Here is a 12972-nt window from a genome sequence, read left to right on the forward strand (position 1 = left end):
AAAATAGTGAATGACCCACTTATATGTGGAATTTTAAAAAGCCAAACTTACAGTAATAGAGAGTAGACTGGCTGGTGCATGTGGCATGTGGTCAAAGGGCACAAATTTACAGTTGTAAAATGAACAAATTCTGGGAATGTAATGTACATCATGGTGATTATAGTTAATAATACTGTGTTGTATAGTTGAAGATTGCTAAGAGCGTAGGTCTTAACTGCTCTCACAACAACAGCAAAAATGGAAATTATGTGAGTTGATGGATGTGTCAACTAGTCTTATCGTGGTGGTAAATTTTGCAATATACATGCACATGAAGTCATCACATTTTATGCCTTAAGCTGACACAGTGTTACGCATCAGTTATACTTCAATAAAGTAGGAAAAAAGTAACAAACGTCAAATATATATAGTGATCATATCTGCCTTTTTTTCCTGTCAAACGGTGAAAAGTGAATTTCAGGAAACCCAGGTCACTGATATAAAGTGGGATTTCTTTCTGACATATGGTGGGAGCAACTGAAAAATGTACTTGGCAATCACTGAAAGCCCTCTATGACCTCTTTAGAATCCTCCTCTCTGTGGTGTGTTCTGTGTGTGTGTGTGTGAATGTGAACACTCGAATTCTGAGAAAAGAGCAGTAAAAATGCAGATACTCTATAGTCAGGTTGGCCACATTTAAACTAATACAATTATATAAAGTTTAAAAATAAAATAAAATTTAAAAAATATATAAAAAAATAATAAATCTGGAATTCAATTTACAAACTGGGTGATCTCGAACAACTTATTCCATCACTCTTAGGCCCTGTTCCCTAAGCGTTAATATGGACATAAAAAGAACACCTACTTTAGAGCACTTCTGTAAGGATCAGATGAATGAATTCATGTGAAGGACATAGGAGACTGCTTGGTGTATAATGAGCAGCAGTTATTGCTGTAATTGAAACAGCTACTTAGTAATTACTGGAGGGCAAGCACAGTCACGTGAAATGATAGTGTGTTCCTGAGAATCAATTGCACCATGGCTTCTTCCTCTGTGCCTCTCTTCAGTCCAAAAATCATTGGCACTATAAGAACTTGGTGGTAATTCTCTAATAACAGAAATGGCTGAGCAAAAGTAAAACAGAGCGAAGAGCGAGAGAGCAAGAGACGAAGCAAGCGATAGAAGCTTTCCCCCTAAATCCTGCTTCCTAAATCCTGAGGGATGAGAGAAGAGAAAAGAACAGAAATGAGGAGAGAAGAAAAAACTTGGAGCCAGCAGTCAGGGGACCTGCACCAAACAGTGTCAGGAGCTCTGCCTCCGCAGCGATGTTCTGACCTCTGCATATTTACATTCCTCCTGCTTCACGCTCTGATTTGCTTCACGAGGCAGAGCCGCTGTGTCTCATCAATTAAAATAGGTGCCCAAACTCGCAGCTGTGAGTTTCTCATGACTCCTGGTTTCAATGTGATGCATTTTTATTTCCCAGTAAACGTCAGTTTTCATCAGCTCAAATGTCCTCATGACATAATATGACTTGAAGATATGCAAATACCTCCTTACCAGACACTTCTATAATTAGGTAGAGGTCTTGGGTGAGGAGGTACTGCCTAATTACTTCTGAGATAATTGGGAGAAATCACACTTGATTATAGGCTGCAAATTGGCTTCCAGAAACTCAGGGCCAGCATTAATAACCACAGGGATCTCCTGGGAGGCAGGATCCTTTTCTTTTCCTGAAAGCTACTTCATTTCTCTCCTCTCAGCTTCTTCAAGTTACTTCCTCCACCTTTATATTCATGGTTTGCAGACAGCTAGGGACTTCACTTTGCATTATAAGTGGACCACCAACCAGGCTCAGAGCAAATGCAACACAATTGTAAAGACACCCAATAGTTAAATCTCAAAGCAAACACACAGGTGTCTGGTGGCTTTAATCGGAAATCATTGGGAAATGTCACAAGTACAGACATTATGGTTAAAGGGAACTTGTCAACTTGTGGGAAAGTGACAATGATGGCGTCTGGCTTGTACTCAAAAGGGGGCTTTGGCGCTACTAACTAAACTGAAGAGAAATCTCTAAAGAGCTACAACCGTAAGAACTTGAGGCCAGAAATCCATTTTTATAAAGTTTACTTATCAATCTCTTTGGGACCACTTTAAGTTAATATTTGACATTAGTTTGATTCATCATTGTTAAAACTTCATGTTTGAGTTAAGCCACACCGCTGGACTGACAGTAAACAGTGAAACTATGAAATCCAGGGAACATTCTGAATGAGAATTAGCCTGCCTGAAGTTTTTGTCTCTGTGTGCTCTATGCCTGAGGTAAAAAAATGCAGGAAAGTTCCATTCAGTGCATTTATTGACTTCTGATTTGTACATCTCCATGAATTTTCTAAGGCTTCCCAGGTGGCATAGTGGTAAAGAATCCACCTACCAATGCAGGAGACATGGGTTCAATCCCTGGGTGGTGAAGATCCCCTGGAGGAGGAAATGGCAACCTACTCCAGTATTCATGCCTGGGAAATCCCATGGACAGAGGAGCCTGGTGGGCTACAGTTCATGGGGTCACAACGAGTCAGACACAACTGAAGTGACTTAGCATGCACGCATGGAACAACAAACAAATTCTCTGCTGTGACTGCAGCGGTCTGGGGAAGGGTGTCAAAGGTCTGTTTGGTGCTGACACCTACTAAAGTAGAACAGAATTTGGCCCACTTTGCAGTGTTCGATGCCTGAGCAATTGAAATGGTGACCAGAGGCAGTACTCTCCGGGTGTGCTTTACAAATGGGGACTGCCTATTTAGCTGGAACCACAGTGCCACAAGGCTGAAGAATTGATGCTTTTGAACTGTGGTGCTGGAGAAGACTCTTGAGAGTCCCCTGGACTGCAAGGAGATCCAACCAGTCCATCCTAAAGGAAATCAGTTCTGAATATTCACTGGAAGGACTGATGCTGAAGCTGAGACTCCAATGCTTTGGCCAACTGATGCGAAGAGCTGACTCGTTGGGAAAGACCCTGATGCTGGGAACAACTGAAGGCAGGAGGAGAAGGGGATGACAGAGGATGACATGGTTGGATGGTATCACTGACTCAATGGACATGAGTTTGAGTAAACTCCAGGAGTTGGCAATGGACAGGGAGACCTGGTGTGCTGCAGTCCATGGAGTGGCAAAGAGTCAGACACGACTGAGCAACTGAACTGAGCACAGAATGTGCTTTAAGGTCAAGCTGTTTGGCCTTTCTAATTCTGCATTTACCAGGAATTGCACGAAGACTGCATCCTGTTTTCAAGACTCTGATGTTCAGAGATAATTTAATTGTTTGTCACTATCTTGCAGGTCTTCATAGGGGAAGGGGTTAGAGCCATTCAAAGTCCAATTCAAAATGCTAATCATATAAAAGTCTTCGCACTTGAAATGTAACAGTGGGTCACTTTGGGGTAAGGGGATGAGAAATAGTTCAAGTATATGTAGGGCTGGCCAAGAGATAGCAAAAGGGAACAGCAATACCTGATTTAATCAACATAAACAGCCAGAAGAATAATTTCAAGACAAAATAAGAACACTGTACTATTCCTCAAGAAAGCTGACTGGGCAAACTATTAAATTGAAATACCCAAAAGCCATTTAATTATTCATTATACAGATCAATGAATAGCATAGTAAGCTGACACCCCCCCCCCCAATCTAATATTATTGTTTCAAGAGAAAACTTTAGCAAACAATTGACAATTAACACTTTTTCTCTGTCCTCCAGCTACACTCTAGTAAGAACCACTTACTCAAGTTCTTGGGATCACTATAACTGCCACATCTTTCGGGTCAGATTTTTGGTCAACAACTTCTTTGCTCAAGAATTTAGACATTCATTCTGGGAAGGAGTCTTCAATTTAATTAGAACATAAAATTCACCAGCCCTTGGAGCTGATACATTAGCAGGGAGAAGAGGCTGGTGGACTTGTGTTAGTGGACAGTGTAGACGAGTTGTGTTGGTGCTAAAGGACTCTAGACACAGCCACGCGGGACATGAGCACCATAACAGGTGGAATGAGTTACAGGCCCTTGTGCTGGTTTGCACTGCACTGCTGGCCTGCAGGGTACACAATACAAATTGGGATCTGTTGCTAATAAAACAAAGCATGAGATTTTTAAAATAATTAAAAGGAAACTGTAGCAAACCAGTCACCGCATGAAGGTCGGAAGAAACTGAGCAAAGAACCCAACCTCTGTTCAAAACTGTGGCTTGAATATCCTGCTCCATGTCACAGTTGTCAGTAGGCTACACTTAAGAAGAAAATAAAGGTTTTCTGTGGTCTTTGATAGCTGCTGCACAACAGGACTGACCTTGTTGGAATCATAAAACAATGTCAAATCAAATGGTCACTGGCACAAAATACTGCAAGTTACTTTCCAAGCAGAACTGTTTACTTTTCTTCTGGTTTAGTTTATTTTGTTTCTAGAACTGGCATTTAATTTTTTTATGAACAAAGAAAACAGTATTTCAAACATGTTTCTGCCTGGGTTTATGCCTTCAGTTCCAGGCCAAAGTGCTTCAGTAACACATTTTTCCCCCAGCAGTTGATCAGAATAAGCTTAAGAAACTTTCCAATAGACTCCCAAAATGACAGGGCAATCGAGTGTATTGCTTCAATGGTCACTGAACAAGGTAAGGATTTCCTACAGTTGTAAGTGGAACATTCTTTTTTGCTGGTGAGTTGTGAGCAACCTAAGTTGGCTCTGCAGGCATACTCTCATTGATTAGGAAAACAGTTTTAAGAAATGAGAGCTGGGACTTCCCTGGTGGTCCAGTGGTTGGAAGACTGCCTCCCAAGGCAGGGGACACTGGTTCAATCCCTGCTTGGGGAGGACCCCACATGCCGCAGGGTCTGTGTGCCACAGCTACTGAGCCCACGCTCTAGAGTCCACGTGCCACAACCACTGACGCTCACATACCCTAGAACCTGTGTTCCACAAGAGAAGCCACTGCAACGAGAAGCCCAGGCATCACAATGGAGAGTAGCCCCCACTCAATGCAGCTAGAGAATGCCTGTGTGCAGCCGGACCCAGCACAGCCAAAAATCAATCAATTAATTAAAATATGAAAGAGATAAGAGCATAAAAAATTTGGAAAGTCTAACCCAACTTTATGTAAAATTTTCCATAGCTGAATTGTCTGCATAATACATGTAATTATTATAGGATTTTTAAATACTATGCATATTCCTAACCTATTACTTTCTATCAATGTTCTTCTCCCAGAAGACAGGGAGTATGAAATGGAAACTATATTAAGGCAGGGTAAGATGCAAACATAAAACACAAATTTTACAAACATTGTGCCTAATCTAGTATTTATTTGTTGACTTTTTTGGCAAAGATGTTATTTGCTTTTTGTTAAATCCTCACTTGCAGAAGATATTCAAACAATTGGTCAGGAGATTTTTCACTCCAGCAAAGTTAAGCAAAAAATTTTCACATGCTGTGATACAAATATAAGTGAGAGGCTTGCACTAGTAATATGTGTGTATCATTTTCCATCCATCCGTCCATAGACACTTAGGTTGTTTATATGTCTTGGCCACTGTGATTAACGCTGCAGTGAACCTGGGAATGTCGATATCTCTTTGAGTGAGTGATTTCCTTCAGATATATACCCAGAGTAGGACTGCTGGATCATATGGTATTTCCATATACTTTGTGAGGAATGTACATACTGTTTTCCATTGTGGCTGTATCAATTTATATTTCCACCAACAATGAAAAATGGCTCACTTTTGTCCATATCCTCAATAGCATATGTTCAGGTATGAGGTGACATCTCACTGTAGTTTTGACTTGCATTTCCAGGATGATTAGTGATGCTGAGCACCATTTCATGTACTTGTTGGCCATCTGTATGCTTCTTTTAAAAAAGAGTCTATACAGATCCTTTAGTCTAGCTAAAAGTTTGTCAATTTTGCTTATCTTTTGAAAAAACCAACTCTTAGTTTCATTGACCTTCTTTATTGTCTTTCTAGTTTTTATTTCATTTATTTCTGCTCTAATCTTGAGGAGATAGTGAAGGACAGGGAAGCCTGGTGTGCTGCAGCCCTTGGTATTGCAAAGAGTTGGACACATCTTAGCAACTGAACAAGAACAAATCCTGAGTATCTTCTTTGTGCTAAGCTCGGGTTTAGTCCTTTTTCTAGTTCCTTGAGGTGTAACATTAGGTTTTTATTTGAGATCTTTCTAATTTCTTAACATATGCATTTTTTTAAATATAATCTTTCCTCTTAGAATAGCTTTTGCTACATTCCATAAGTTTTGGTATGTTGTATTTCCATTTGATTTCTCTACTGATTTATTCTTTGACTCATTGGTTTTTCAGGAGTATATTGTTTAATCTCCACATATTTGTGAAATTTTTAATATTATTCCTGTTACTGATTTCTAGTTTCACACTATTGTTATCAGAAAAGATGTTTGATATGATAGAAATCATCCTAAATCCGTTAAGACTTGTTTTGTACCCTAACACATGATTATCCTGGATAATATGTGTGCACTTGAGAAGAATGTGTATTCTACTGCTAGTTTATTGGATGCATGTTTTGTACATGTCTATTAGGTCCATTTTGTCTGAAGTACAGTGCCAGTCAAATGTTCATTTATTAGTTTTTTGTCTGGAAAAACTATCCTTTGTTGACAATGTGGTAGACAGAATATAGCTGAGTCTTGAGTTTTGTTTTGTTTTTTAAAGTATTCAACAACTTTATCTCTTTTGACTGGAGAATTTAATCCATTTCCATTTAAAGAAACTGAGAATGTATTACTGTCATCTTCTTAACTGTTTTCTGTTTTGTACGTCCTTTGTTCCTTTCTTTCCTCTTGCTGGTTTCCTTTCTGATTTGATGAATTTCCTCAGTAAGTTGCTGTTGTTCAGTCGCTCAGTTGTGCCCAACTCTTTGCAACCCCATGAACTGCAGCATGCCAGGCTTCCCTGTCCTTCACCATCTCCCAGAGCTTGCTCAAATGCATGTCCATCGAGTCAGTGATGCCATCCAACCATCTCATCCTCTGTCGTCCCCTTCTCCTCCTGCCTTCAATCTTTCCCAGCATCAGGGTCTTTTCTAATGAGTCAGCTCTTCGCATCAGGTGGCCAAAGTATTGAAGCTTCACCTTCAGCATCAGGCCTTCCAATGAATATTCAGGATTGATTTCCTTAGTAAGTAAGCTTTATTTCCTCTCTATCTTTTGTGTATCTTCTATAGGTTTTGTTTTGTGGTTACCATGAGGATTATATAAAGTATCTCATAGTTAAGAGTCTATTTTAAGCTAATAATAACAACCTAAGTTTCAGTTCAGTTTAGTCGCTCAGTCGTGTCTGACTCTTTGCGACCCCATGAATCGCAGCACGCCAGGCCTCCCTGTCCATCACCAACTCCCGGAATTCACTCAGACTCACATCCATCGAGTCAGTGATGCCATCCAGCCATCTCATCCTCTGTCGTCCCCTTCTCCTCCTGCCTTCAATCTTTCCCAGCATCAGGGTCTTTTCTAATGAGTCAGCTCTTCGCATCAGGTGGCCAAAGTATTGAAGCTTCACCTTCAGCATCAGGCCTTCCAATGAATATTCAGGATTGATTTCCTTAGTAAGTAAGCTTTATTTCCTCTCTATCTTTTGTGTATCTTCTATAGGTTTTGTTTTGTGGTTACCATGAGGATTATATAAAGTATCTCATAGTTAAGAGTCTATTTTAAGCTAATAATAACAACCTAAGTTTCAGTTCAGTTTAGTCGCTCAGTCGTGTCTGACTCTTTGCGACCCCATGAATCGCAGCACGCCAGGCCTCCCTGTCCATCACCAACTCCCGGAATTCACTCAGACTCACATCCATCGAGTCAGTGATGCCATCCAGCCATCTCATCCTCTGTCGTCCCCTTCTCCTCCTGACCCCAATCCCTCCCAGCATCACAGTCTTTTCCAATGAGTCAACTCTTCGCATGAGGTGGCCAAAGTACTGGAGTTTCAGCTTCAGCATCATTCCCTCCAAAGAAATCCCAGGGCTGATACCCTTCAGAATGGACTGGTTGGATCTCCTTGCAGTCCAAAGGACTCTCAAGAGTCTTCTCCAATCATGTACAAAAAATCTCTACACTTTAACTCCTCCCCACACGTTACAGTTTGATGTCATAATCCACATCTTTTTATATTGTGTATCCATTTGCAAATTACTGTAGCTATAGTTATTCTTCAAACTTTTGTTTTTAACCTTTATACAAGAGTTATAAGTGATTTATACATAATACAACATTCGAGAATTTGAATATATATTTACCTTTACCCATGAGTTTTATATTTTCATATGTTTTCATGTTACTAATTAGCATTCTTTCATTCCAGCTTGAAGAACACCTTTCAGCATTTCTAATAAGGCAGGCCTAGTGGCAATGAAGTTCGTTAGGTTTTCCTCATCAGGAAAAGTGTTTATCTTGCCTTAATTTCTGAAGAACAACTTTGCCAGGTAAAGTATTCTTAATAGGCAGTCTTTCTCTTTCAGCACTTTGAATAGATGATCACACTCTTTCCTGGCTTGCAGTTTTTGCTGACAAGTCTGCTTGTAGCCTTGTGGGAATTTTCTTGTACAGATGAACTTCTTTCTCTTGCTGCTTTCAAAGCTGTCTTTGATTTTTGACAGTTTCACTATAATTTGTCTCAGTGAAGTCTTCTTTGGATTAAATCTGGTTGGGAGCCTTTGAGTCATGTACCTAGATGTACATATTTCTCCTCAGATATGGGAAATTATTAGCCATTTATTCTTTAAATAAGTTTTCTGCCCCTTTCTTCCTTTCTTTTCCTTCCAGAATTCACAAAATATAAATATTAGCTCTCCTAATGATGTCTCATGACTCCAATAGGCTTTCTGTATTCCTTTTCATTCTATTTTCTTTTTTCTCCTCTGACTGAATAATTTCAAGTGACGCCTTCAAGTTCACAGATTCTTCCTTCTACCTGAATAAGTTTGTTGCTGAAGCTCTCTATTGCATTTTTTTATTGCAGTCATTGTATTCTTCAGCTCCAAAATTTCCCTTGCTTCTTTTTTATGTTATCTATCTTTTTGTTCAACTTCTGATTTTGTGCTTGTATTGCCCTGATTTTGTTAAAATTCTAATCTGTTTTCTTTTATATGTTGTTGTGTTTTTTAAAACAATTTTTTAAAATTCTATGTCAGGAAATTATAGATCTCCATTTCTTAGGTGTTGGCTAATGGAAATTTATTGTGTTCTTTGGTCATGTCATGTTTCTCTGATTCTTCATCAATTCTGCAGCCTTGTGTAAGTGTCTTTACATTTGAAGAAGCAATCAGCTCTTCTAGGCTTTACGGACTGTCTTTGGTAAGAAAAGACCATCACCTAGTCGGGGGGGGGGGGGCGGATACGCTGGAGTACACTGTGGTACCAGGTCTAGTGGCCATGTGTGGGGGCACGTGACATCTCTAGGCCCAGGGGAGGGGGTATGGTGTATCATCAGCTCAGTTGCCTGGGATCCATGATGTTAGTAACTCTATAGTCCTTGGAAGCAAGAACTTCATTGGGTCCATGGTAGCTACAAGGGCTATTGGGGTCCTCAGTGGGGCCTCTGGGTCTAGCAGTGGAGGCTGGGGTAGGCAGTGTTGGGGGCAAGGGCAAATGGTATGCATGCATCTGGCTTTACAGGCTGGCTGCGGGTGCATGTGTTGGCAAGAGCAGGAGCCAGCAGCAGGAGCCAGAGCTGATTATAGGTACACGTGCATATTTGAGGGCTGGAGCTGACAGTGTTCATATTTATGGCTACTGGAGCTATATGTGGGTGTGTGCATGGCAGTGGGGGCCAGCTGTGTACATGTGTACAGCTACAGGCACCAGGCTGGTAACAGGAACGTCCATGGCCTTAGGGGCCAGATGAGCTTTGGGTGCATGCACAGTTGCTGCCCTGGGTCCTAGAACCCGGGCATCTGTAGTGTTGCTGGTTAAGGTGGCTTCAGTGATGAAGTAGGGATAAATTCATGCAGCTGGAGTTATAAAGGCAAAAAAAAAAACAGTTAAGCCCCCGTGAACAATTTCTTTTTTATTTACTGCTTTCTTCATTGTAAATACTAAGGACTAAATTCACAAAAGAGAAGGTGAAGTTCAGTATTAATTTTGTGAGAAGTCTCTAGTGATTATGCAAACTATTTACTATTTGATGTAGTAATTAGAGAAAAGTATAAATTAAACTTTTGGAGATTAGATCAGGCTATTAAGCAAGATATACTCATGACTGACTAATTACTGAAATAAAAGAATGATTCCACCACAGCATTTTCATAATTACAGCTCCGGGTACCATTTGTCTTAATTAGAAATGTTCATTGTATTGAGGGACACTGCACATCATCCCTCATCATATATTCAGAACTATTATGGATGCTCTTTTGTTTTAGAAGTTTCAGGTTGGGTAGGCAATTAAACAATGAACACAAAAAGCTAGGACATGTGTGTCCATTGGATACTTTTCTCATAGTTAAAAGAATTTTCTTGAGAAAAAAGTACTTAAAGGCTGATATATGGACTTCCCTGATGGCTTAGTGATAAAGAATCCGCTTGCAGTGCATGAGACACGGGTTCATTCTCTGGGTGGAGAAGATCCCCTGGAGAAGGAAATGGCTACCCACTGCAGCATTCTTGTCTGGAGAACCCCATGGACAGAGAATCCTGGCGGGCTACAGTCCATGGGGTCGCAAAAGAGTCGGACAGGACTGAGTGACTAAACAAAAACAAAGCTGATATATAGGCCTCTTTAAAGACATTTTAAGCAGTTTAATAAACTATAAGTGTATATAATGCCAGTGAAGATATTAGAAAACAATCATAATCATTTGTCAAACTATTTCAATGGAATTATGGCAATAAGAATTTCCTGCTGTTTTAATTCCCTATTGCTACTATAACAGATTATCAAAAATGTAGTGCCTTAAAACAACACAGATTTATTATCTCAGTGTTATGGAGGTCCAAAGTCTAAAATGGATCTCACTGTGTTAAAGTCAGGGTGTTAGCCGGGCTGCATTCCTTCTGGACACCCTAGAGGAGAATCCATTTCCTTGTATCTCCCTGGTTCTAGAGGCTGCCTTCATTCCTTCACTCATGGTCCCCTTCCTTTATCTTCAAAGCCAGCAACATTTGGCCAAATTTTTCTCATACTGCTATATTTTTGGTTCTCTTGTCTACCTTGACCTTCCACTTATGAGGACCCATGTCACTATAATAGGATCAACTAGTTAATCCAGTTGGGAAGAAAGAATCTTCCCATCTCAACATCTGTTGATTAACAATCTTAGCTCCATCTATACAACCTTAATTCCTTTTTGGCATGTCACCAAAGATATTCACAAGTTCCAGGCATTAGGACATGAACATCTTTGGGTTGAGCATTATTTTGCCTACCACAGTGACTAAAATGTCTGTTCAGAAATTGTCTTATGTAACAATAGATTAAGAACATATTCCAACTGTTAAATTTGGGGGGATCAAAAATCACTACAATAATTAAATAACATCTCCCCCACATGCACAATATTTGATTATAAAATATATGAATGACTAACTAGTTTCTATAGGCATACATAACATTTCATATGGAAATGAGCATTTTCCAGCTAATGAATTACTGTGTGATGATAAACATTTTACAGTATTTAAAACATTTAAGAAATCTTTTGAACTTGTGTTTGTATTTCCTCATTATAGTTTTCTGAATATTGAAATACTGTCAACATTTTGGTGGAAAGATGCGTTTTATACTTAGAACTAAAAACATAATACTTTGAGTTACATCTCATGAAAAAGTGAGTTCTCCAAATTATACTGTTTATTATTGTTTTCACTATTGTTAGTTTTGTCCAAAATATCATGGCCACGAATTGATAAGACTGATTGAAGACAATCCCAATAAAGGAGATATAAAAACAATACATCTCTATCCTTTCTTAATGTGAATATATGACTTGACTATTCCTTTTAGTATTCATGGAATCAGTTACAAAGTGCCATTATATAATTGAACCCTGTGTTAAGCATTTAACTAATTAGAAACTTCCTATTGCTTAAATTTTCAAATTATTATCATTACATATATATGTGTGTATATGTGTGTATATATATAAATATATATTTAAAAGTGACACCATCATATGTGTTTCCTTGGCTGTGCTGATTTTAAAGAGTCACTAGTTGATATGCAAAAGCAACTGGAAATTGGGGATGAAATGTGTATGATGCCTATCTCTAAGTCAAACACAGCACAAGAAAACCTTTCACCTATTGTTTTCTCTATCTTTTCTAGTCATATTTAAACTGCTTTTAAGCATTCCCAGTGTAAGCCCTCCTTGCAGTTTTTCTCTCTAGCCTGGATCCACTTGTGCTGGTACTTGCATTTATTTTTTTCAAACACTTGCAAGTGATAGAAAATTCAATGGCTTCCAGAAGTTTCTTAATGCCATAAACTGTTAGAAATTTTTCTTGAGGTCAAATCAGTCTTAATAATACTTCTCACCATTGGAATGTATATTCCAGTTATGGATCAATTTCTTCCTCCACCTGGAGACCTCCTCGGTTCTTAACAGCAAGAAAATGACAGGCAAGAGTGAGAGAAGATGGGATAGGAGGGATAGGGAGGGAATGATGAGGCAGAGGGGAAAGAAACACATGACTAGACACTTATTTAGACCAAAATGAATCAGATCTAGGGGTACAATCCAGTGTGTGTATTCAGATAATTCATTAACTCATTTATTTATTCTTGCACATATGTTGTGAATTTTACCATATGCCAGTTACTGTTCAATATACTGGGAACACATCAGTGAACAAAACATGCAAAAAATTCTGAATGCATAGAATATACATGCTCAGCATTTTGGACAAAGAGCAAAATGGCAGTACAGAGTGTTTTACTTGTTTATTCAAGTGATAGCTATTATTGTAAT

Source organism: Bos taurus, chromosome X (genome assembly GCF_002263795.3).
Source record: "Bos taurus isolate L1 Dominette 01449 registration number 42190680 breed Hereford chromosome X, ARS-UCD2.0, whole genome shotgun sequence".
Lineage (NCBI taxonomy): Eukaryota > Metazoa > Chordata > Mammalia > Artiodactyla > Bovidae > Bos > Bos taurus.